Raw genomic sequence first — 26,207 nt, 5'->3', positions numbered from 1 at the left:
TCACAGTATTGTGAAAAAGTAAGTAACCACAAAATATTTTTTCTTTGTAGCATATGTGGATGTATCAAGATTTGATCTTTATTTAAATAGAGTCTATAGATAAAGGTGATATACTGTACTATAACAAGTGATAAGCCACATTTACAGTTATTTAAACAGAAATGCAAATTTTGCATGTGGAAAAAGTAAGAGCACCCTAGCATGTATCACTTCCACAGATACCTCAAATTAAAAAGAGCTTCAAATGATTAGAACATCCTTAGAGGGGATCTTGTGTGAATATGTCCTCTTATTTAAAGCTCAGACATTTAGTTTGTTATGAAGTGCGCTGAGATCCAAAGAGCTGTCTGAGATTTCAGAAAGAATGTTCTAGATGTCTTTGAGTCTGGGAAGGAAATTAAAAAGATCTCCAAACAATTGGAAGTCAATGATTGAAGATCATCAACAAGCAGAGAAGATTTCAAACAACTGTCAACTTGTGTAGGCCCGGCCACCCCAGCAAGTTCTGCCCACAAGCAGAACACAAGATCCTGATAGAAGTCTCTAAGAACCTGAGAATTTCACTACGGGACTTCCAGGTCGCTCTCGCCACTATTGGTGTCAACACGCAGGAGTCTATAGTTAGAACGAGGATGCATAATTTTAATCTACATGGTAGGCGTACCTGTAGGAAACCAGAAAGAACATCAGGGCAAGACTAAAGTTTACCCACCTAGAACGTCTAGAATATTGCCCTTCAGACAGATGAGGCAAAGAGAGAATTACTTGTCCACGGTACCAGAAGATGTGTAGCAAAAAAACAAGGACGCCATTTGAACAGAGGAACCTAATACCACCTTTTGAGCATGGTGGTGGAAATGGTCTGTTACTGCTCTGGGTGACACCAACTCTAGCATAAGGACATATTTGAATTTGGAGTGATTTATAGCACCTATATAAAGGATTCATTCTCTTGGAAATGTTTGCATTTTCTTGTTATACAATGTTAAGTCCCAATGGACTTGGTTTGACATTTTTGACTCTGACCAACAGAAGAAGACCCTTTAAGGTCAACATAAAAGCAGATCATTCTAAATTATAAATAGAAAGCACAAACAAATTCATCAGGTAAGCGTTCACCCCTTCAGGTTGGAGATTTCAGTTCAACTCAGTTATTTTTGCATAGCGCTCTTCACTGACTGCAGACACAGAGCGCTGTGACATGTTCTCAGGAAAAGGCCAGTAGAGTTTTTTTTTTTCAAATTCCTAAATACAGAATTAGTGCACATGAAGACGTGGATTTGTTAAAACACACAAAAAACAAAGCAGACACAGATTAACCGTATGTGCTCAGGCCTCCCCTTTCTCTCTGCCATTTTTTTCTCCTTCTTCCTTATAACTCGTTGAGCTCTGTTAGGTATCATGGAGATTGCGAGTGAACCGCCTTTGTCAAGTCCAGGCTCAAATTCTCTATTGGGTTGACATCCGGACTCTGATTTGACCACTCCAATCCATTCGTATTGTTGTTTTGATGCTATTCCTACATAGCTTTGGCTTTCTGCTCAGGCTTATCGTTTTCTCCCAAGGTGCAGACTCCATCTCCAGGAATTTTCTCATTTTTTGCTGTTGCAGAGAAGCATCCCCCCCGGCCTGATGCTGCCATTGCCACACTTCACGGTGGGGATATGATGTGTTTGTGATAATGTGCAGCGCAACATGACATTTATTTTGATGGCTAAAAAGCTTAAGTTTGCATTTTTCAGTCTGTCGAACCTTCTTCCAGATGACTTCAGAGTCTCCAATGTGTCTTCTGCCAAGATGTCCTGTGTGTTTTTTTCTCTTTGCTGCGCTCCCATAAAGCTGCCACTGGTGAAGCAGCCAGACACAGTCTCTCCGATGTAATCCACTGTAGCTTGTAACTCTTTCAGTGTTCTCGGAGTTCTTGTGGTGGCCTCCCTGACTTGCCGCCTTCAGTTTTTGTGAATGGCCTGCTGTAGCAGATTTACAGCTGTGCCACACTCTTTCCATTTCTTCATGATCGGTTTAACTGGTATCTATGCCCTGACATGTACTTTTCCTGGAGTTATTTGGTCTGTTCTTTCATCTTCATTGTGTAGGTCAGCAGGCCACACTGACTAACGCAACTCGACCCTTTCACATTCAGGTGCATGTAGACGAACAATCACTTGAAACCCCAGACAGGTAACCTCCATTGATCTTATTCTGAGACTTCTAAAGCCAGTGGGCTGCGTTGGTGATGATTTAGGGTGTCATATAAAAGGAGGCGAATACTCATGCAATCAATATTTTTGTGTTTTGTATTTCTAAATAACTTAGACGACTTTGCAAATATTGTTTTTCACTTTGACATTAAAGGGTCTTTTTCTGCTGATCAATGTCAAAAAAGTCAAATCCTATCCGCTGAGATTCAATGTTGTTCATCCATCTTCTACACCCACTTCATTCTGAGTAGGGTCACTGAAGCCTATCCCAGCAAGCATGGGGTGCAAGGCAGGAACAACCCCTGGACAGGGTGCCGGTCCACTGAACACACAGACGTGCCCACCCACAAACACCGGATAATTTAGCCTAGTCAATCCCTCCAAACCTGCATGTCTTTGGAAGAAATCTGGAGCACCTGGTGAAAACCCATACAGACACGGGGATAATATACAACTACCTTGCTGGGAGGACCTGGGACATGAACCATGCTGCCTAATTCAGTGGTGTGTAACAGTAAAACGTGAAAACTTCCAATACAGTGTTTTTAGGTATTGTATGCCATTTAGGTATACAGTAAGGTGTTCAACAGTTTGATTTCAATTTGCATTGAGTAATGCCATTAAGAAATGAGGTGTATGACAGCACATTGGATTCCATGTGTCTTTTTCATGTGTTTTATCTGAAACGATGAAGAGAAGAATCAACAATGAAATGCGACAATCTGCTAGATGCTGAAATCACTGGATGTGCCTGCGATGACACACCTGTTAAAAGCACAGCCAGGATAGATGCGTCGGGACACAATTTGTCGCTCAACAGATTGTTCGCATTGATGATTTAGAACAGAAACACTTGATTCTGACATAAATTAGGGGATCAGAGACAAAATAATGTGATAGAGCAGCTGAAGTGACAGAAGCCACATTAATAGCAACATATGCCTCCAAAAATAAATAGAAAAAATATCATGAAAATATCAGCCAGCAAGTATATTAAAAAAAAAAAAAAACAGTAATTACTTCAACATGGCTGGGATAGACTCAAATAATTTAGTGTTATAATGGCAGACTGTCTTATTAGAGGCTCTTGGGAGTGTGTACATGTATATATAAAAGTAGGTTCACATTTGTGAGTACATGAAATGCAGAGTTTATTCTTTGATTATTAATTATTGTATTTATTTGCATTATTTGTTGTCTTCTTCTTATTATTAAAGTGTGCATCAGTGTGAAAGTCATAACCTGCATGCCTTTTTCCATACTTCTGTGTGTGTATGTGCATATATGCATACTGTACACCATAGCGTACCATTTTCTAAGTTTGGTTAATACTGAGCAGGGCCATGGGGTGTATATGTGTGTGTGTGTGTATATATGTATGTATATATATATATATATACTTAATGTATTCCTTTTGAGCCTACTGGCTCAGCTCATGTTGTATGCTAGGGGCCACTACAATTGTTCTGCTTAGCCTGAGATGTCCTTGGAGAAGAGAAGTTGGCCATTGACACTCTGTGTATTAATTCTAATTAGAAATGAACCCTTTGCTGTTTCCATTACTTTCTTGTACAGGATATTTTTATTTTTCTTTCTTTTTTTTTTAATCTTTTAAATATATGCGTTGGTTCTGCCCCCTCCCTTTCCTCTACTCCACTTACAGATGGTTTTTTGTCTTGTGTGCAGGTTTCACACAGAGGACGACGGCAGCTCGCTCTGAGGGTATCCCACTGTGAGTATTATGATGTTAATATTTCTCTTGCCTTTATTTTGTGTCGATTTGGCTGTGTAGCACTAGACAAGACTACAAAAGTAATGGGTGTGTGTGTGTGTGTGGTGGAGGGGGCTTGTGCTGTATGAAAATGGTTCAGCAGATCCTCGGAAGATGACTTGGAGGTTGTCTTTTTTGCTAGCAGAAGGGGCTGTTCAGTTGATTTCTAGGGACTCTTGAGAGCCTGACAGGAATGCTGGAGTGAATGCAAGTCTTGGAGTTTTCTTGTGGTTTCAGAAGCCCTGGGAAGTCACGGCTGACTCGATTAGCACATCAGTTTTAAATGTTGAGATGACTTCAAAGAGATGAGAGACTGGTCAAAGACACAGGGCTCTAAGTTACGGGCTGGCTGCCAGTCCACTCCTCTCAGTTTTGTGTTCATTTTGGCATTTTCTTCAATACAAAAACCAGTAAATGCAGTGGCTCGCTCTTGTTTGTTACTGTAAAACCTAGTGCTTGTACTTTGTTATGAAAAATAAGGCAAGAGCACAGAAAAAGAACAGTACAGCAGGGCTGAGAGAATTATGCTAATGGTGTAACCAAACAGTGTGGGTGTATTTTAATTGAACACACTTGCCCGCCATGTCTTCTGCCTTCTTCTATTTTCTGTTTACTAACAAAATAACCAAAGCATGCTGTCAGAAAACCCTTTTTTAGTCTGAATAAAAAAAATGTTCAAAGACAATTCTAATTATTTATTATATTCTTTACTGAAGGCATGGTGCATTATGCCAAAAATACAATTTATAGTATCTAACACATGCAATGCACAGAGGGAATACAGTTTCGAGTATAGTGAACTGTATGTCATTGAAGCAGGAGTGGGCTTATAGCAGCAGGCATCAGCAGGAAAAGTTCTGAAAGAAGTTGAGTCCTCATCTGATAGTCAAGTACAGTATGTGCAACTGGCATCACAAATATATGTAAATTATGTATATATGATCTGTCTGTGTGTCTGTCTTTTATTAGGTGTGCTGTATGGTGGTCAGGCATGCCCTATAATATAGTGCCTTTAACAGCTAGAAGTCTGTCTGTCTGTCTGTCTGTCTGTATGAACATATCCAGTATATGCATTTGCACATTCTGTATGTCCAATAGTACATGGGTGTTTTTTTTTTTTTGTCAGACTTTGGTTTATGAATAAACATTTATAGGTAAGAACATTAAGAAATAATAGTAGACAGTTTTCTGTTGCAAACAACTTGTTAGAGGTAGCTATAAAAAGTGCTGTATTAAAAACAGAAGAGAGAAAAGAATTACTGTTAAGTCAAATTGATTCTTTGCCTTGTCTTCAACAAGCTTTCACATGCAACATAGCTGGTAAAGATAGATGTGAAAGGCGCCATATAATATATAGATAGATAGTAAGGCATTGTTTAGAATATAGCTTGAACGATCACTATGTAAAACATGGAAATAGAAATATGTGAAAGGAAAGACATAAAAAATTGAAAAGTATGAAACACACAATTGATAGGCCACTACCTTACAGATTCTCCAGGTCTTAATGACCAGCAAACATTTTAATCTCACCCTTCGTGCCAGTTTTTTCTCACCTTTTCTCCTTTCATCAACCCTGGCTTTGTTCCCCTGTTAGATATGTTACCTGTTCTTTCCTTTTCAGATTCACACCATAGGAAGACTATACAGCTTGTGCCTTTTACCTTCTTTCCTTTTCGGCATGGGAATAACCTTTAACCATATTTTTTCTAAGATAGATAGAACATAAGAACATTTAACAAACAAAATCGTTCAGTTCATCAAGCCTGTTTGTTTAGCTGTCCCAATATCGCATCTAGATTCTACTTAGATAGATAGATATGAAAGGCACTATATAACATATAAATGTGAAAGTCACTAAATAATAGATAGATATGAAAGGCACTATATTAAAGATAGATAGATAGACATGATAAGCTACACTTATTGTCATGACACACAGAATGTGCTGTAAAACTACAGATACAATGCCTATTTCTCAGCCTCATGTACAGGGACTGCAGCCATTCATCCTTGAGATCATTTTATAGCCAATTGTTTTAAGTGCAAACAGGCAGTGACTGCTATAACAGTGGTTTTCTTCGATGATTTCTTTTACTTTTCAAGTTAATATCGGTGTTTCCCCTTTTCTAACATATCACGAATATGAGCTGTGGGCTGATTTTGATGTATACTTTTTTCAAGCAATCTGAACTGCAGACAACAGCATAATTCCTTATTCATGTGTGTTTCACATTATGATTGATTGATTTAATTTCTAACTATGCTTTTAACATGGACGATTTGAAATGCAAAATTTAATTTTGTCTTCAGGAGCCCATCATTTTGTTAAATCAATTTTCTTTGAGGGAAACACAAAACATCACTTTGATCTTATGTACTGGCACTCTTGAGCTTCTTTAGGTTTTCTTCTGTGGTTTTCATGGTAGTAAATGTGATGATAATTTGATTTGGTGAGGGTCACTGGTTTCATACTCAATAATGGCTCCTTGCACTGTATAGGAGAAAAAAATACCTTGAGATTTTTGCATGCATATCAAAAAAGTTCCTACTGTGTATTTTAAATCTGATATTATTAGTGTGTAGAGGTGGGTGTTTGTATGGCCTGAGTATGCAAGTTTTGCGCTTCTAGTACTTACTGTAAGTATGAATCATAGCTCTCTTCATGATGAACTGTTTGGGTCTGGTAAACTTGTGCTTCCCTCTCACTGGGACTTTGTGTTATATTTATGCTGCCTGTACTTAGGGCACCCTGTTGCTTTTTGCCCTGTGTTTGAGTGTGGCTCTGGGAGCAAAGACTTTCAATGTGCACAACAAGCGGTGCTTAAAAATCTGCATGCTTCTCAGGCCTCCAGAACCCCTGCATAAGCACTTGCTTTTTGTCGGGTCCCAATTCCCTCCTACGCATTCCTGTAGGAGAAATAGAGAATAATAGAACTGATTTAACTCCCGACTAAAAAAGGTAAATCATGCGAGTGTGCAGGAGTGGGCTGCACTGTGTCATTATTTGAATTATGGGCATCATCATGATTGTTTTGCAAATGCATTGTGATTTGGTTTTAAGTCAGACTGGGGTCAGTACTTCTGTTCCATTGGGTCACATAACATAACCTGTATTTATTAGTTAGTTTGTTTGTTTGTTTGTTTGTTTGTTTGTTTATTAATTACTTAAAGTGTTTGGGGGTAATGGCCAGCTTGTTAAGTGCAATTATATATCATGGGAATGCCTTTGGATGATTACACCTATTATGTCACAGAATTATTACTTATTAGTGTTTTTTTAACATTCATTTATTTTTGGCAAAATTAATTATTGCCAGCTTATTAAGTGCATTTTTAAGTAGTCGCTATACTTAAAATTATTTGAATGATTACACCAAAGAAGGCAAGTGATGCAATTTCATTTATACTTTTTAAATAGCTTTTTCATCAAATACAAATGCATGTTAGAGTTTTGTGCCCACACTCATTTATGCACATGTTAGCAACCTTAAAAAAGATTAAATATCTGTCTGTTTGCCTGTCTATCGGTCTGTCAGTTGATTGATCTCATTTATGTAGTGCACAAAGGACAATGCTGCGGTATTCTTAGCTTCATAAAAAGCAAGATTTTGCTTAAGAGAGCAGAATAGAAACTTAGTTCATTTTCAGCAAAAAAAAAAAAACTTCCACAAAACATGTATGTGTGGGCGTGATGCTTGGCTTTCAGGAGAAGTGCGTGTAACAACATGATATGCATAAAATCTTGTCTTCTGCTTTGGAATTTTTAATAATTGTTCCGCTATTCAGTAGCCTTCAAAAAAGAAAAGAGAAAAGATTTGTGCCCTCCTGATGTGTTGAGGTAAATTAATTGTTGACTCATAATTTCTACAGTGGCACCCATTGACAATTTGAGAAAGGAGATCAACAAAAATAGCAAATGATTATTTATATTACAGGGAAAAAAATGAAATATGTTTAATCTAACCACCAATTTGAAAATTGTTTGAGTGATTTTTTTCTAAATTTTTCATAATAAGCACAATTTACTCTATTATTTTTAGATTTAGAAAAATGTAAAAAAAAATATTCCAGAAGGCCATAGTATTTTTGAAGAAAATTTAAAAGGATCAATAAATGACACTGGTTTTGATGAAATCCAAAAGAGTAACAAAAAGGTCAAAATCGGAAAGAAACAACATGCAAAAATCCAATTTAAAAAAAGGTAGAAGTGCCAGCTGCCTAAAAGTTAATAGCAAATCACTCTTCAAAGATTCATTGTCTGTTTGGAATTCATCTGTAAACTTTGTCGTTCAGCTCCCCGCATCAGCATGTTAAGTGCTGATCCCTTGATGATGTACTGTAACTCACCATTGTGTTGGTGATGAAAATCACATGTGAAACTGTGGCACTTGTGATGAAAATCCACATTTAAACTGATTCAATAACTTCACCGTCATTTTGCTGGCAAAATTCCTGTAAACAGAGAACGGACAGTCAAACTTAAGGAGACAGGATTACATTAAAGAAACTATAGTAATGAACGGATTAAAGTGAATCTGGGGATTCAGATTCATTTCATGTTTTATTGGCCCAGTGAGTAGGGTTTCAAAGTAGCAGGTGGTTATCCACATTACTTTCACCTAAGTCTTAGGGGCTCGCTCATATGGGATCAGTTCTGTGTGGAGCACCACCAGGCAAAGAGAATGGGTGTAGGACAGGAAAAGGTCTCCCCTACAGAAGCATTATGAGACTTAAGTAAGCAAGAGCAGGATGGGGTGATTCGTTGGCACTATTGGTTAATTGGTGTAAGGAAGACGGGAATCTTGAGCTTAATAGCATTATTAATGCTGAGACATGGATTTGAAGTAAGTGCAAGAAGGAAGGTGAATGTTTTGGCATGTCCATTATCCCTTGGTGGATAAAATAACTTATTGGCAGTCAGCACTGCTAGAAGATTCTCATTGTTCAGAGGCAAGTTTCTTCTGTTTCAACTCTTTTGCTTATTTTCACTTTTTGGTTTTAGACCATTGCATTCCTCTGATTATTCTTTTGCTTTGCCTCTTAGCTATCATCTCCTTGTCAGTTTTTTCCTGGCACTCACAATGATTTTCGTATTACATCAATGTGCCCTTAACATCTTCAGTAAAAGCCAAACAACATGTCTGCTGTCATATCTGTCATCATGAAACACAAAAAGAGCGAGTAAGCCTCCAAATCCCACCAGTCTGACCAGGAGTTCACTAAGCTTGACACCAAAATAGGTGTCACCCCACGCAGCAGGGTCCCAAACTCACACCAGCAGGCCTCTAGGCTTTATGGGCTTTTAAATAATAAAATTTCAAAACAATGGAGAAATGGAAAACTGGGAAACATCTGATCCAACACAAACCAGGCAACAAACATTTTGATATTTATTCAAAAAAGAATAATAAAAAAAATAGAAAAAGAAACAAAGCAGTAACAGGAGGAACAAAAATGAAGTTTAACGGCACAACTTGAAACAAGTAAATCCAAATCAGAATCAAAAGGCAGGGCCCTAATATAAATGCAGGGGTCAAAACTGGAGAAACTCAAATAGCACAGAAATAAAGCAAGAATCAAAACAAGCCGTGATACTAACAATGATGAGGCTGATGAACATCCTAAAACTTAAGAACTGCTGGTCTGCCCAATCAGGTGGCCTTGCCTCCTTAGGCTCCACGTATAGGAGACAGGGCAGAACACAAACAACATTAGAAACACAAATATAAATATTAACCTAAAATTTGCAAATATATACAGAACACCACCAAAAACTGAACCAATAATATACAGCAACAACAACAAAAACTAAATATACAAGAAATAAACTTAAGCCAGGGCAATAATCCTGGCTGAACCATAATAATATCACCCTGTTAAATGTGACAGGCAGTATGAATCCAGGGTGGGACTCTGATCAGGACAGCCTGACATGAAAGGAGACATAATGAATAGGTAAAAAAAATAAAAATAAAACACTGTCATTAACTAATTAAGTCTCTGATTCAGAAGAGAAGGGAAATAGGAAGGTCAGTGATAAAATACCAATAGGATTTACAGGAACAGGGAAAAAGCATCCAAAAAGACGGAAGACAAAATCATATTGCAAAAATGGGAAGATCCAAAAAATATGGTCTGAATCATAAAATATGTGAATATGAGAACTTGTAGAGGCAAGTAGAGCAAATGACTTCTGCTAAACTCTATCTATCTATCTATCTATCTATCTATCTATCTATCTATCTATCTATCTATCTATCTATCTATCTATCTATCTATCTATTACATTCTGTTTATTCCTGTATATCAGATATCATGGATGTGATATAGATAGATAGATACTTTATTAATCCCAAGGGGAAATTCACAATATGATATGACCTTCTCTGTTGTATTGTTCTATGACCATAAAACATTTAGTCATTTATGCCAGTTTTTTTTTTAGCTTTTTGTACAGTGAGTTTCCATTATCAAACTTTTACTGAGCTATTTCTCAAGTGTTTGCAGCTTCCTTCACTCTATTGCCCAGGCAGTTTTAAAGAGTGCCTTTCCTCAGTAAGCACCCTGTCCCTATGACTATTTAGAGCTGGGGTTCTTGATCATTAAATTGAAGGACCCAAATAACAAAATCAGTACTGTAGGGACAATCCCCAGAAAGGGGATTGCTGCTGTAATGACAGCAGAGCTGTACAAAGACAAATTACAGTGGCCAAATAATATTAAAAAAAGGGATTGTCCCTTTGTGACTACATGTCCCATGAGCGGGTGTCCAAATCAGGAGTTGACTGGAGAAGCACTGCCACCTCCTGTTGTTGGGGGATAAACTAGCCTAGTCCATTCACCACACCCTAGCTGCCCTCACTGGAATAGGAATCATTAGCCATTACACTGTTTATCCATTATGTTCTCCTGGCCAGAGTAAGACAACTCCCTCTAACCCAGTCAAGATGCTGGTTCTTCCATGGTGTCTTTCAACTGTAAAGCCAATTTTGGAACAAAGTGAAGCAGAACCATTGCTAGAATTGAGAAATATAAATGAAGATGTGAGTTGATAATCAGATGTTGACATAGAAGGTGAAATGGATGCATGATACGGCACTATACAGCCAAATCGCTATGATATGCCCAGTGAATTTCTTCAGATGAAGCTTTAGTGTGGTGTGACAGTAGTTGCCCGACAAAACTGCATGGACAACCAAGATGTTACTCTCCTAAGAGCTGTTTGCAACTGTCAATGTCTGTGTCAGAGGAAATGTGGAGGTCACTAGGCGTTGCACTGTACCCTCTCATGTGCAAGCAACAGAAAAAATATAAAGTGCAGCAAGAAGCAGACCCCTACTGTCCCGATTGTGAAATCTGACTTTGTGTTGGTGACTGTCTAAAAACATGTCACACTAAGGACGTGTGCTAAATCTGCATCAGTATAGCAGTGGATTCTAGACACGCCCCTTCTACTGTCTTTCGTTTGACATTTCGGTGTTTACCTGTTTCTGTTACACATAATAATATTATTTCTTGTTGTAAAATTTTTGCTTTTGACTCATTTTTCTAGGATTAATGAACTTGGATTAGAATTACTGTGTCAGAACTATTAACTGAATGAATTGAGGCCTCTTGCCTACCTGGAGCTTGTCGTTATTTATCGTTTTCAAGTCATTCAGTGTTTTTTTTTTTGAATTGCTAGTAAATGAAGAGGGCCATGTTTTCAATCCAGACTATTCCAATTTTTGTTAATCTTTCTTTCCTCAAACCCCACAAAGGACGTAAAGTTTCCAGCCGATGCCTTAATCTCATGCACTGAGGTGGTGATTATGTCACACAAGCAGTCCCGAACTCGGGCCCCTTGCCCGCTGCTCTGTATTTCAAATATACTGGGCTCATGGTAAGAGGAGAAGTGAAATCAAAGCCATCCTGATTGATTGGGGTTGGCTGGTGTCACTTTTGTTTTTTACTATGAAGAATTCAATTACTTTGGATTATCCAATCCCACTGGGCCTCTGAGTGCTAGGAATCTCCCTGAAGTCCCCTGATCCAAAATGTGAGAGCAGCACTACCATCGACTTGGCCTAATTGAATATTTCATATGTCGCTGCAAATGTTTTCATCGAGGCACTGCGATGTGTAATTGCATCTCTTGGTCTCGCGTGTATCGCAAGTTCTTTTTTATTGGGAAGAAAAAAAACATTAAGGTTGGCGTCACAGCATCTTAAGGTTTTCCGATATCAAGGGTGTCATGCTTTAATCAAAAATCAATAGTGTCTATGCTTTGCGTTTAAGAGAGTAATAAAATAGAAATTTATATTGACTCTCATTGGATTAAGGCAGCTTGGATTTGTTGACCTATGCTCTGGTGGTGGAAGCCCCCTGTGTTTCTTTTTTATTTGTGTTTCTGTACAATGCAAACTAGTATGTTTTTCTCAGTTAACGTGTACAGTGATAGCATTGAGGCTTTTTGTTTTTCTGCTCCTTGTGGAATAAACACAAAGCTCCAATGGTAGGAGGCTGTTGGCCCACTAAATCCGTCTTCAGTCTCCGAGGGCTCAGTCTTGCTTTTCTTATCATACAGTCTTCTGGATTAATGATATTTGGCCTGACTGGTCAGCTTAATAATAAAATATTGTTTATGCCTTACAGTGCAGTGGTCTACCTTTTGTGGAGGTTGGGGGTCTAATTATACCATCATCCATCCATTTTCAGGCCTGCTTCATCCAATTGAAGGTCACTTGTAATAAGTCTCCCAAATGGGAAATTGCAGCTTCTGACGCTCATTTTGTCCATTTCCACCACTTCTTAAATTTGAGTGCCAACTCTGCAGTTCAGTACATTCATTTTCATAGACTGTACATAGGAAATAAATTGAAATCACTTGCACTGTTTCATCACATCTTTACAGTTTACCAGAAAAGATGGAACTTGTTGATGCTCCCTTGCTTCAGTTGGATGATGGGTTTTCTGTTAGGCCGATCGATAAACTCAGCCGAGATAAATGAGAAGCATTCTGCCAATTAGAGATGATTAGGTTACCTTCTTACCAATCAGGTGCTTGAAATCCCCTGCGTGTGCAAGGCTACATCTCCGGCATTGAAAGAAGCTGAGCACCAGTGGAAATAACAAAGTTGGTGGGGGATACAGTGGGTCTGTTCTCTATGATATGAGAGGGATGCAGCATCAGTGTGGCTATTGATTACAAGCACTGCGTTGTAGTTAATGGCAATCAGATGGCAACGTTTGAAGAACTTTGTGGCAAACAGGCCTGTTGTTGAAAATAGTGGTAGATAGTAGCTCCTTCATTCCTTTCATTAGCTTCTTCTTAAAAGTAGAACATATTCACAGTGCGCCACAACGGATTTGATTGTACGCGGGTTTGCAAAAGAAGCTAATGAAATTCAATATTGTGGGTTGCCGTCGCTGACATCATCTATACTCTCTTGACTTCTGATATTATAAAATGTTAATGAAAACATAGCTCTGTTCTTTATGATATGTATGGCACCCATGTTAGTGTGACCATCAATTATAAAAACGATACTGCAGTTAATAGCAAACAATTGGCTTCAGTTACAGTGTTCAGTCAGATCCATTATAGCCCATAATGGATTGACTATGGTTATGCTCTAATTTAGAGAGGTAGTTAATGAAATTTAATATCATGGGTTAATATCTACTGACAGTGTAATGCCAACTTTCTTTATAACTATCTCTATTCCCACTTATATTAACTATAGGTGGGAAGTAGATCTGAGGTGGCTTTATGGTCATACCATCCATACCTAATAATAGTGTTTACTATAAGAGTCGGTGTAGTTATTGATTATAAGCATGATGTTTCACTTAACGAAAATCACATCGCTTTGTTTTGAAAGTTAGGTGACCAGTCTGTCCTGTTGTATCATGTATGGATTGACTATGAGTAAGCTTTAATTTTGAGCAGTAGTTAACAAAATTTAAGTATGAAGTGTGTCAAGTATGAAGTGGCAGGGAAGAAGATCAGCAAATCTAAGTGGGAACTTGTATTGCATATGTCAATAACAGTGCAGGAAACTGACTGGGTGGTACAATTGTCTTCTGTCCTCTCTCATTTCTTAATGATACCCATTAAACAGGTAATTGATTGGACCGTTTACAACCACAAAGTGAAAAGACATCTGTTATTATTTATTTATTTATTTTTTTTCCCCTAATGATCCATTGCCACTGTAATCAATTGTGTAATGCATTGGTAATTGTTATACACTTCATGGGACAATAATGGCTCCACTGAAACTGAAAATGGCCCGTTTATTACGATATATTGTTTAATTAGTGCTCAATTATTATTATAATTAAGATGGACTCACCGCTCAAACGTGAACTGCCGGCGTTAAAGGTGGGACATAATTGATGCCAGTATGGATGCGTCTGGATTGCCGCTAACACTTTCTGCCTCATTAGTCTCTTAAGCAACTCTCACAGAAAAGCAAAAAGTTCAACTTTTCAAAGTATAGTAGCTCCTTTTTATTTTCTTTGCCACACCCTTGAAAAGACACACTTGGTGCTGGAGTAACACTTAATGCTAGGAGTGTACTAAATTATGAAGTGGATTTTTCACATTAAGAAATTAGGGGGAATTACTAAATAACACAGAAAGTAACAGGCTTCTTAAAGACCTGACAGCCTTTTTTGTAAGTTTGCATTCCCGGCTGCTCAGTATCCAAAACTCTGAGCAACCGTAGCCTAGAATGAAGTAATTGCTGTTCAGAAGAAGCGACAGAGAAACAGCAGCTGGATATTAGGCCCACCTGAAGGCTCCCACGCAATGTTAGCCACACTTCGCCATTTGACTGCCCCCCACATCACATCCACAACATTTTAGGTATATTATATTGATCCTTTCATATCTATCTATCTATCGATCTATCATATAGTGCCTTTCACATCTAGTTATCCATCTGTCTGTACACAGTACCATTTATATCTATCTGTGAATCTTTCATAATTTCTGTATATTTCTGTCTTTGTCCATTGGGCCCCTGAGCAAGGCCCTTAACCTGCAATTGCTCCATCCTGGGTATTACGTTAACCTGCATCCAGCTCTGGTCCTTAAAATTTTAAGTGAAAACTTGGGGGTTGGTGGCAGTATTGACACTCCAGCTACTGTAAAAAATCTCACACTGTTCCAGTGTCGCTCTGAGGTGTCATCTGCTGCCCTTGGATCCTAATCCAAGTGGTTCATCCTGCTCCCAAACTCTCCCCCTCTCTCTATCCATGTCTTACATAGTGCCTTTCATATCAATTTATTCTTTTTCTCCCTCTCATATAGTGTTTTTCATATCTATCAGATATATTGTGCCTTTCCTATCTATCTATCTATCTATCTATCTATCTATCTATCTATCTATCTATCTATCTATCTATCTATCTATCTATCTATCTATTGGCAGATGAATTAATTAATAACTGATTAGTTATTCTAAATTTACTGATGACACTTAAGTGCATATGGGAGTTGGGGAAGTGTTTCATACTGAAAATAGTGGGGGGGGGTTAGTTATGGTTGGGTGATGGGGACTTCTCATCAGAAACCGTTTCTGCTTGATAACAGATTTTCTTTTTTCCCTGCAATAATCTTCAGTTCTGTTACTTTAATCTATACTAATAAAAGACAAAGCTCTCACTGACTGACTGACTGACTGACTCATCACTAATTCTCCAACTTCCCGTGTAGGTGGAAGGCTGAAATTTGGCAGGCTCATTCCTTACAGCTTACTTACAAAAGTTGGGCAGGTTTAATTTCGAAATTCTGGATGTATGTATATATACTGTATATATGTGTGTATATGTATATATATGTTTGTGTGTGTATGTGTGTATATATATATATATATGACAGCAACACTCATGACAATGACAGTGTCAATCATGTTACGTTATTATTAAAATGTTCCCTTTTCTTTTTCGTTACTTCTTTAACACACACACATTATATGACCTCCAAAGAGCGCGGAGACTTTTGATCACGTGAACGTGTCTGCAAAAAGTGGCATCTCCTGCCCTGCAAAACTCGAGCAGCCGGCGCCGCACATAGCTGTGCCGGCCTTTGAGACGCTGACTGCGCTTCTGCCTTAAGTCAAAGTGAGCACTTTTAATTTTTTTCATCCTCCCCCTGAGCTATAGCACAGACAAGTGCAAACACGGGATCCCTTTTCTACACCGCGGCAAACTAATATTAAGGTGCTTCGCACTTTCTTTTGCACTTATACGATTATGAGGTCGTCAGCTCGGATTATGAAGACATGCACAGGAGTGGAGGACCAACATTGCCATCACAGCCGATTAATGGCAGGGACGTCTCACCAGTCTACACAAGACCCAACGCGACTGTCCCCAAATGGCGCTCATATTGTCAGCGAAGACATCTCTCTAAACTATATAAAATAAAAAGGCGACTTTCCTTTCTTTACACCTTTTTTCCATTTATCCTAAACCAAAGCCTTTCTCTCTTAACACTGCAGAGGACACAAAACTAATTTTCTTTAATTGCTGGTAATGCCGGTAAGGCACATTACCAGAGGCAGAAATTTGGATATTCACATAGAAAACATAATTTCTATACCACAGCCGTCGTGTAGCGCCTTTCAAAAGGAATCTACTACCGAGAGATCATCCATGTACATTTTAGCTGCTGTTAGTACTACTTACCTGTTGTGTTAGACTGTTTTTAAAATGTAGTTTACCTGAAACCACTCCAGTAATGCTCAATGTCGATAACGGTCGACAACGTCCGCCATGTTGAACTTTCCAACGTCACTAATTCTCCAACTTCCCGTGTACTGTAGGTAGAAGGCTGAAATTTGGCAGGCTCATTCCTTACAACTTACTTACAAAACTTAAGCAGGTTTAATTTTGAAATTCTACGTGTAACGGTCAAACTGATGTACGTACTTGTTTCGATGGTATGACGCCACTGTCGGCCGCCATATTGAACTTTCCAACGTCACTAATTTTCCAACTTCCCGTGTAGGTAAAAGGCTGACCCCATCTTCACGAAATTTGGTAGGTGGCTTCCCTGCGCTAACCAAAACCGATGTACGTACTTATTTCGGTGGTATGACGCCACTGTCGGCCGCCATATTGAACTTTCCAACATCACTAATTCTCCAACTTCCCTTGTAGGTAGAAGGCTGAAATTTGGCGGGCCTTACAGCTTACTTACAAAAGTTAAGCAGGTTTCATTTTGAAATTCTATGCGTAACGGTCATAATGGTTGACAATGTCCGCCATGTTGAACTTTCTTATTTATGGCCCCATCTTCACGAAATTTGGTAGGCAGCTTCCCCGCGCTAACCGAAACCGATGTACGTACTTATTTCAGTGGTATGATGCCACTGTCGGCCGCCATATTGAACGTTTCAACGGTCTTTGTTACTTATAGGCCCATCTTCAAGAAATTTGGTACGCGGGTTCCCAACGCTAACTGAATCCTACTTATGTACATATATACATCCATAGCCTGCAGCTCGGTCGCCGTGTGAGGCAGTGTTGGGTCCCCCATCCCAACGCCTCCCACGTTGTTGGCTGACTTCCTATATGAGGCTGTCCGTTGCTCCGGTCTCTTCATTCCCTTCCTTGCTTTGCCACGGGATTCACGTCTCCCTGCTAAAAACTGCTGCCTTTTTATTTAATCCACGGCTTCTCCACTGTTTTATTGTTCATTTATTACGATTATAGTTATTGTGTAGGTATTTTAGACTTACTTTACATTGTTCAGGTACCCATTTCCTTTATCGTTCCAAACGTACCCCCATTAACATGTCTATCGAGGTGATCACCATCGATCAAAGAACTGTCACTTACCGAGTGGTTTCTATGCCCAGAGATGGCACCTACCTTTTCCATTCTCTGTGTTACATATTGCACGGCCATATCAGGCTCACTCTTGATATCCGGAGGAACATTGTGTCTTATGTATTGAATGACTGGGACAGGTTCAAGGTGTGGACTGATGACGGTACAGGAGATCATTATACTACACAGGAGCACTAGAAGAGTGAAATGCTTAAGCCCTTCACCTATGGATCTGCATGTGAGTTGATGGCTGCCTCTGAATTGTTTGGTGGTCGCTTTCAAGTGTACCGAAATGGCCAAATATTTTACAACTTTCGACAACCGCCAATGCCTCTTAAACATCTTAGATTCAGTAGTGGACACTTTCATGTTTATGAATGTTTAAACTTTCAAAAGCTGGATGTGAAGTTATCGATGAAACCAGTTGTATACTTACAACGCTTGACAGATGCTGAATGTCTCTTCAACACAAGTCCTACAAATACTGTCGTAATTGAAATAAACCATGAAACTCAAACTGATTATGACAGCAGCAATCCAAGCTGTGAGATTTGAGACAAGATTACTGTTCACATGGCCAACTGTACGTTGCATGCTCAAGAGTAAGCTCAGCGCACAGCTTGGTTATATTACAACCGGAGGGACGAACTCACAATGTGGTATACAAAGAGATCCTTAACAAATAATTATTGGTATATTTTCCCTCAGTTTAAAAAGGTTTAATTTTCTTCTTAATAAAAATTTTAAGGCAGTACTTCGCCGCTGCGAAGCGCGGGTATTTTGCTGGTCTATGATAAGCTACTCTTATTATCATGACACAAGAACGTGCTGTAAAACGCAATGCCTATTTCTCAGCCTCATGTACAGGGACTGCAGCCATCCATCCTTGAGATTATTCTGTAGCCAACTGTTTTAAGTGCAAACAGGCAGTGACTGCTGTACCTGTGGTTTTCTTTGATGATTTCTTTTACTTTTTAAGTTAATAGCAGTGTTTCCTCTTCTATCTATCTAGCTGTCTATCTATAATGTCTTTCATATTTGCTAATGTGTTGCTAACAGGAAAATTGTCACAAATTAAGAACTGCAACCCCAAAATAATCTTGATGCTCAAGTGGTACTGAAAGCTCAGTTCCCACCTGCTGCCAGTACCAGTCAAATGTGTGTCCTGGCCAGATGGAGATCCTCCATTAATAATTAAGAATTAAGGTTACACGTTAATTAGTTAGTGATTTTAATTTACGTAATATCCACTATTATTTTGACCCGTTCAGGTGGCACAGTGTTTAACCCTCCTACCACATACCTCGGCAGACATGGGTTCATATCTTGGTGCAGTCACTCCGTGTGTGAAGTTTGCATACATTCTCTGTGTTTGGTTGGTTGTTGTCCACATACTGTTTATGTTTCCTTATCTCGAAGGTAGTTTAATTGACGAGCCCAGATTGTTATGGAATGAGTGTCTGATGTCCCATCCATGTTTTTTTTTTTTTCCCAGCCCTTAATGTTGTGCTTCTCTCTGAGGCCCTGCCCTGATGAAACAGACTTGTCTTAGTGCTTCTTAATGTAAAGATGGGCTGAGGTTTGTGCAGGTGAAAGTCTAGTCAGAAACTGTATGGGTGGATATGGAGGAATGTTCTAGAGTTGTGTGTTGGTTTGCACTGTGCGCCCGCCGCCAGAACTGCCAGTCCTGACACACTTCAGATCCAAAATTAATTAAAAAGTGTTTGGATGCCTTAGGATCTTTATTTGCTTTGAGGCTAGATGCAAAAAAGTGAACTGTGAAGTTAATACTAATATGAAAACATCCAAAGACCAAAACAGCAATAACACATGAGAGTCATTGCTCATAAGGTCTGCTTGAGCCAGGACAGCAGCCAGCAGCACAGCTGTGTGAACCTCCACATCAGCAGCTGCAGGCTTTGAAAGCTCAGGCCGTGAAATTATGTTAATCCTGATGTTTAAGGTTTTTCATTGGGCTGCTGCAAAACAGGTTAATAGTGTCACCAAATGGCTGCATTGGCGATTTTGGCTAAACATTTAATCTCCTTTGTCTATGCAACCGTTTCCTTTACCTCTTTGCATCAGCTGTTCAAGCACCTAACAAGTGGCGGAAAGAAAGATTGCAGAGACTTGTGAGCTGTTAATGCATCTGCACTCAGCTTATTCAACTTTAAAGGAAAGCAAAAAAAAATGCAACTTTAATATTATGTATGCTAAAATCAAAGCAGAATGACATTCAGAACTTAAAATCACCGCAAACTCCTGGCTGGAGTCATTTCTGTCTTAGAGCCACAAGAGGGAGGCACTGAGTCAAAGTGTCAGTTAAGATGAGAATTTGGGCCTCAAGCACCACATGCCATCCCACAAACTTCAGTCTGGCTGTCTCTTATAACTGTGTGGCCAGGTATCTGAATGACAACACAAGATACAGCAAGGAAATTTTGAGCCTCCAACCAGGCCCTTTCATTGTTCGGAGCCAGAAAATGTAAACAAAGATAAACAAAATTAATGCTCGTTGGTGTTCGTCCCTTCAACAGGAATTTCAAAGGAAGACCAGAGTTGCACTCGCCCTAGCAGAGCTCCGTCCAGTGGGTTGCTTTGACCAGTAATGACGCCTTCTTCTGGGACTCTCGAGATTTTATGGTAGCTGGACTGGAATAGGCATGACTAAATGTGTTCACCCCCTTGGCTACTAAGCTCTGTGAGAAAAGAATTGTCTGTCTATCTATCTATCTATCTACAGTATCTATCTATCTATCATATGAAAAATTTTGAGAACCCCTCTCAGCCTGCATAATAATTTACTTTCAACAAAAAAGATAACAGTGGTGTGTCTTTCATTTCCTAGAAACATCTGAGTACTGGGTGTTTTTCAAGCAAAGGTTTTTAGTGAAGTAGTATTTAGTTTTATGAAATTAAATCAAATTTGAAAAACTGGCTGTGCAAAAATGTGGGTCCCCTTGTAATTCTGCGGATTTGAATGCATGTCACTGCCCAATCCTGATTCCTCGCAACACCAAATTGGCTGGATGAGCTCATTAAGCCCTGAATGTCATAGACAGATGTGTCCGATAATGAGAAAAGGTATTTAAGGTGGTCAACTGCAAGTTGTGCTTCCCTTTGACTCTCCTCTGAAGAGTGACAGACAGCATGGGACCCTTAAAGCAACTTTTAAAAGATCTGAAAACAAAGATGTTTCAGTCTCATGGTTTAGGGGAAGGCTACAAAAAGCTATCAGTCAGTTTCAACTGTAAGGAATGGAATCAGGAAATGGGGCTGTGTGGCTAGTTCAGGGACAGGGGCCCTTGGTAAAGTCGAGGGTCGGATGAATTCAATCCAATAACAACAAATTCTTCAGGGTAATGTTCAGGCATCAGTCACAAAGTTGAAGTTATGCATGGGTTGGATATTCCAACAAGACAATGACCCAAAACACAGTTCACAATCTACAAAGGCACTCTTGCAGAGGGAGAAGTACAATGTTCTGGAATGGCTGTCACAGTCCCCTGGCATGCTTTATATTAACAGGAAGTTGCTACTTTGAAAGCACAGCCAATGATAAACAAAAATCCAAAGAATTAAGAGGGGTTCCCAAACTTTTTCATATGACTCTATCTCTATCTATCTATCTATCTATCTATCTATCTATCTATCTATCTATCTATCTATCTATCTATCTATCTATCTACAGTGGTGTGAAAAACTATTTGCCCCCTTCCTGATTTCTTATTCTTTTGCATGTTTGTCACACAAAATGTTTCTGATCATTAAACACATTTAACCATTATTTAAATATAACACAAGTAAACACAAAATGCAGTTTTTAAATGATGGTTTTTATTATTTAGGAGAAAAAATCCAAACCCACATGGCCCTGTGTGAAAAAGTAATTGCCCCCTTGTTAAAAATAACCTAACTGTGGTGTATCACACCTGAGTTCAATTTCCGTAGCCACCCCCAGGCCTGATTACTGCCACACCTGTTTCAATCAGGAAATCACTTAAATAGGAGCTGCCTGACACAGAGAAGTAGACCAAAAGCACCTCAAAAGCTAGACATCATGCCAAGATCCAAAGAAATTCAGGAACAAATGAGAACAGAAGTAATTGAGATCTATCAGTCTGGTAAAGGTTATAAAGCCATTTCTAAAGCTTTGGGACTCCAGCGAACCACAGTGAGAGCCATTATCCACAAATGGCAAAAACATGGAACAGTGGTGAACCTTCCCAGGAGTGGCTGGCCGACCAAAATTACCCCAAGAGCGCAGAGACGACTCATCCGAGAGGTCACAAAGACCCCAGGACAACGTCTAAAGAACTGTAGGCCTCACTTGCCTCAATTAAGGTCAGTGTTCACGACTCCACCATAAGAAAGAGACTGGGCAAAAACGGCCTGCATGGCAGATTTCCAAGACGCAAACCACTGTTAAGCAAAAGAACATTAGGGCTCGTCTCAATTTTGCTAAGAAACATCTCAATGATTGCCAAGACTTTTGGGAAAATACCTTGTGGACTGATGAGACAAAAGTTGAACTTTTTGGAAGGCAAATGTCCCGTTACATCTGGCGTAAAAGGAACACAGCATTTCAGAAAAAGAACATCATACCAACAGTAAAATATGGTGGTGGTAGTGTGATGGTCTGGGGTTGTTTTGCTGCTTCAGGACCTGGAAGGCTTGCTGTGATAGATGGAACCATGAATTCTACTGTCTACCAAAAAATCCTGAAGGAGAATAACGGCCATCTGTTCGTCAACTCAAGCTGAAGCGATCTTGGGTGCTGCAACAGGACAATGACCCAAAACACACCAGCAAATCCACATCTGAATGGCTGAAGAAAAACAAAATGAAGACTTTGGAGTGGCCTAGTCAAAGTCCTGACCTGAATCCAATTAAGATGCTATGGCATGACCTTAAAAAGGCGGTTCATGCTAGAAAACCCTCAAATAAAGCTGAATTACAACAATTCTGCAAAGATGAGTGGGCCAAAATTCCTCCAGAGCTGTAAAGACTCATTGCAAGTTATCGCAAACGCTTGATTGCAGTTATTGCTGCTAAGGGTGGCCCAACCAGTTATTAGGTTCAGGGGGCAATTACTTTTTCACACAGGGCCATGTAGGTTTGGATTTTTTTTTCTCCCTAAATAATAAAAACCATCATTTAAAAACTGCATTTTGTGTTTACTTGTGTTATATTTGACTAATAGTTAAATGTGTTTGATGATCAGAAACATTTTGTGTGACGACACATGCAAAAGAATAGGAAATCAGGAAGGGGGCAAATAGTTTTTCACACCACTGTTTCTATCTATCTATCTATCTCTATCTATCTATCTATCTATCTGTCTATCTATCTATCTATCTATCTAGAATCACTGTGTTGAAACTAATACTAGCCAAATTGGCAACTCTGAATGCAAAGATGAATCCTTCAATGAATCTGACAAGAACATGCATAGAATATGTGAGCATCACCCAGTTAATCGTGAATCTGGTGCTCCTCTACTTTAGAACATAGTTTTGATATGACTAAGAGCGGATGAGATTCTGCCACACAAAAATGTCAAAAACAGGTGCAGGCCTTAAAAAAATTGCTAGCCACTTCAACTAGTATCAGCTTTGCAGAGTAGGTCTAGCGCCAAACTCAAATGGCAGACTTCTATCCTGCACAGGCCCAAAAATTAGGCTTAGGCTCTTTAAGCTTTAAAGTATCAAAATATCCAAGGAGATGAAACTGTTAACCTCTGGTCTGAAGGACAACAAAAACAAATTTCCTTTAACATTTATAAAATTATTTAAGTGTGCCAGAAAGGGATAACAAAAATAAAAAGGAGCACCCCAGGATGAACTATTACATCTTGTAATTACTTATTGTCAGCAGCTCTGTGAGATTCCAGCACTTACATGTGTCCGTTTAGACCTCTGGACGTTTTTCACTATGGTATAAACCTTTTTGAAAATCTTACCAAAACCTTATCCTTTAGTAATGAATGTTGGCATTGAGTCTCTGGAGACGCAGCTGCTGAACCAGTTCCTCATGTTAATCTGCTCTCTTATGACTTGCTCCTCGGCCAAAACCTGTTGACATTTCCAATAAATATTTCAATCCCTGGAGGAGATTCTCCTTTGCGCTGCTAAAGCTGTTGCCTCATCAGTTCTCTGCACTACAACAAGTCGAGCCACCCTCCGCTTCAGCATTGGCATAAAGTGAGGTGTAACCATATCTAGGAGTATGAGGCATGCAGATGCTGATACCATAACAGACGTTGGGGGTGAGCCTCAACTGACGCCATGAATATTCAGCACTCCTGGAGTCTCACTCACCCATTTTGCTTGTCACTAAGCCAAAAACCTTTTGGCAGCCTGAACCCTGTTGGGCTTCCCGTGAAAGAGCTTCCTCTGTTCAGAGACACGGATCCAGATGCACCCTCTGATGCTGTGTTAATTGTGCTTCCCTGGAAAGTGGATACAAATTTCTGAAATCAATGGCAATATCTTAAAAGTCTGTTAACTTAAAGGCCATCTCTTACATTTGGTGTGTGATCAGCGTCGTGGTGCTAATTACTGAGGTCTGAAGCACAGGAGACCTCCACAGTCATATTTGCATACATGTAGAATGGGTTAAGGAAAGAAAGCAGAGGTTTATGTGTTTTATAACTGGTGGCCCTGTTGTTATTGCTAGCTGTCTCATCTGTCATCTGCACCGTCTCTCTATCAATGTCTCTGCTCTCATGAGTTCAGAATTTGTTCTTTTTTGGGTCCAATTGAATTCCAGAATTGTGCTAACTCCTTGTTGGGTTGTAACCATAGATGCTGTCCTGTCTGACTTATCCTTTTAGTTCAAGATGGACAGTTCGCAGAGCTTCAATTATGAAGAAAAGCCAACAAAGTAGGAGATAAACCGCAACCTTTTGATTTTTCTTTGTGCTGCACTGCACTTCCACTCTTGATTGGGCCTCACTCAACACCACCTATAAAAGGACACAATACCCCATTGTGTATGACAGTAGATAGAAGCAGTGCACGCAGCGTTGTCTGGGAATGTCATGTTAAACTGGAGTCATTTTGTCTGCTAGTTTGGCTTCAGTCTGTTCAGATGTGTCATTTACTCTGAGCCAGAGTGTGGCATTGCTGTGCAAACTGCAGCACACTGAAACCAAAAACTCCCCAGGGTAAAAATTTTGGGTTCCAGTTAATCTTGTCTATTTGGCTCTAGAGAACAACTATGCAAAATTTTGTCCAAATAAGGGGTGTAGAATATGAGGAACAGACAGACAGACATTCTATTTTATTTACAGTATTTATATTTGGAATGAAGTATACCATGATACTGAATCAAATATATTTAAAACAATGGCATAGAAAAAGACAAGATATTTATATTGTATAATATAAAAAACAGAAAAATATGGCTCAACATACATTTCCATTAATCTTCAATAAAAAAGATTTAGCTTAGAAAGTTGCACATTGAAAGATGTGGCCAGTTTCTTCCGCGCTGTATTCCTTCGCATTATTGTGGATATATCTTTGTGGGGTTCCTCCACATCTAATATGAGATCTCTCACAATATGTGTTATGTAGAGCCAGTGAAGTTTACAGAGTGATACGACATTCTTTACGAGCGTCTGACTTGGGTATTTTATACTCTTTAGTGACTGTTGTATTAATTTGGCTATTTGGAAACGCTGAGTGCATAATGAATGACCCTTCTGTATTAACTATGTAATTAGTTAATGAGTTACAGAGAGACAGTTATGCTTCAGGCACGATTCTACCTCTTGTCCTCATTATTTTCCGTATAAGGATTTCCGGGCCTATTCATACATTTGTATTTAAACATGTCTACAGTAATGACAGCGACACTAATTTTGATCTAAAGTAATGTAGCAATCATAATTATTTTTTTTATCAGTTTATGTGTGTGTTTTTTTCCATGTGATATCCGTTTATATCAAGCACATTGTTAATTGCTGACGCTCCACCTGTAATGGGCAGACGACTAGATGAGCAAACCGAGGGTAACATGAAACAACAAGGCAATCTGCGGATTAGTTAACCTTAAGACAGATTTTGTTCTGCTGTCCACCGAGACAGCAGATTGACCTGATGACCATCTCCTCTTAGGACCGCACTATGGAGTCTGGTTGTGATCTGCTGCTGGTTCAGCGCTATCTCATGTACACTGCAACTGATCCATTGTAACCAATGCTGTACAATGACAAACGAAGACATGTTAGGACATCATAAGTACACTACTGCTCTCACTAATTAAAACATTTTACCAACGTGTACACTTCACAAAAATCAGGATCATAAGATAGTGTATAACATGGCATATATAAAATATACATTAATGCCTATACACAATTTTTAGAGAGTCTGTATTTTAAATCAACAATGAGAAATTTA

At 39.1% G+C, this 26,207-nt stretch overlaps 1 protein-coding gene across 5 annotated transcripts in view; it reads left to right on the top strand.

Moving 5' to 3' along the window:
* rbfox3a (RNA binding fox-1 homolog 3a) overlaps nt 1-26,207 on the top strand; it is a 976,802-nt gene that overhangs the window by 80,213 nt on the left and 870,382 nt on the right. For 4 of the 5 annotated variants that reach the window (XM_039740614.1, XM_039740617.1, XM_039740616.1 and 1 more), the window contains exon 1: nt 3,863-3,933. The gene's annotated coding sequence lies outside the window, so the exon portion shown is untranslated. Of the gene's footprint in view, nt 1-3,862; nt 3,934-26,207 lie in introns of those variants that run through there. The other variant, XM_039740613.1, reaches the window with a different exon arrangement.

Source organism: Polypterus senegalus, chromosome 17, assembly GCF_016835505.1.
Source record: "Polypterus senegalus isolate Bchr_013 chromosome 17, ASM1683550v1, whole genome shotgun sequence".
Lineage (NCBI taxonomy): Eukaryota > Metazoa > Chordata > Cladistia > Polypteriformes > Polypteridae > Polypterus > Polypterus senegalus.
This window is presented reverse-complemented; position numbering and strand designations above follow the sequence as displayed.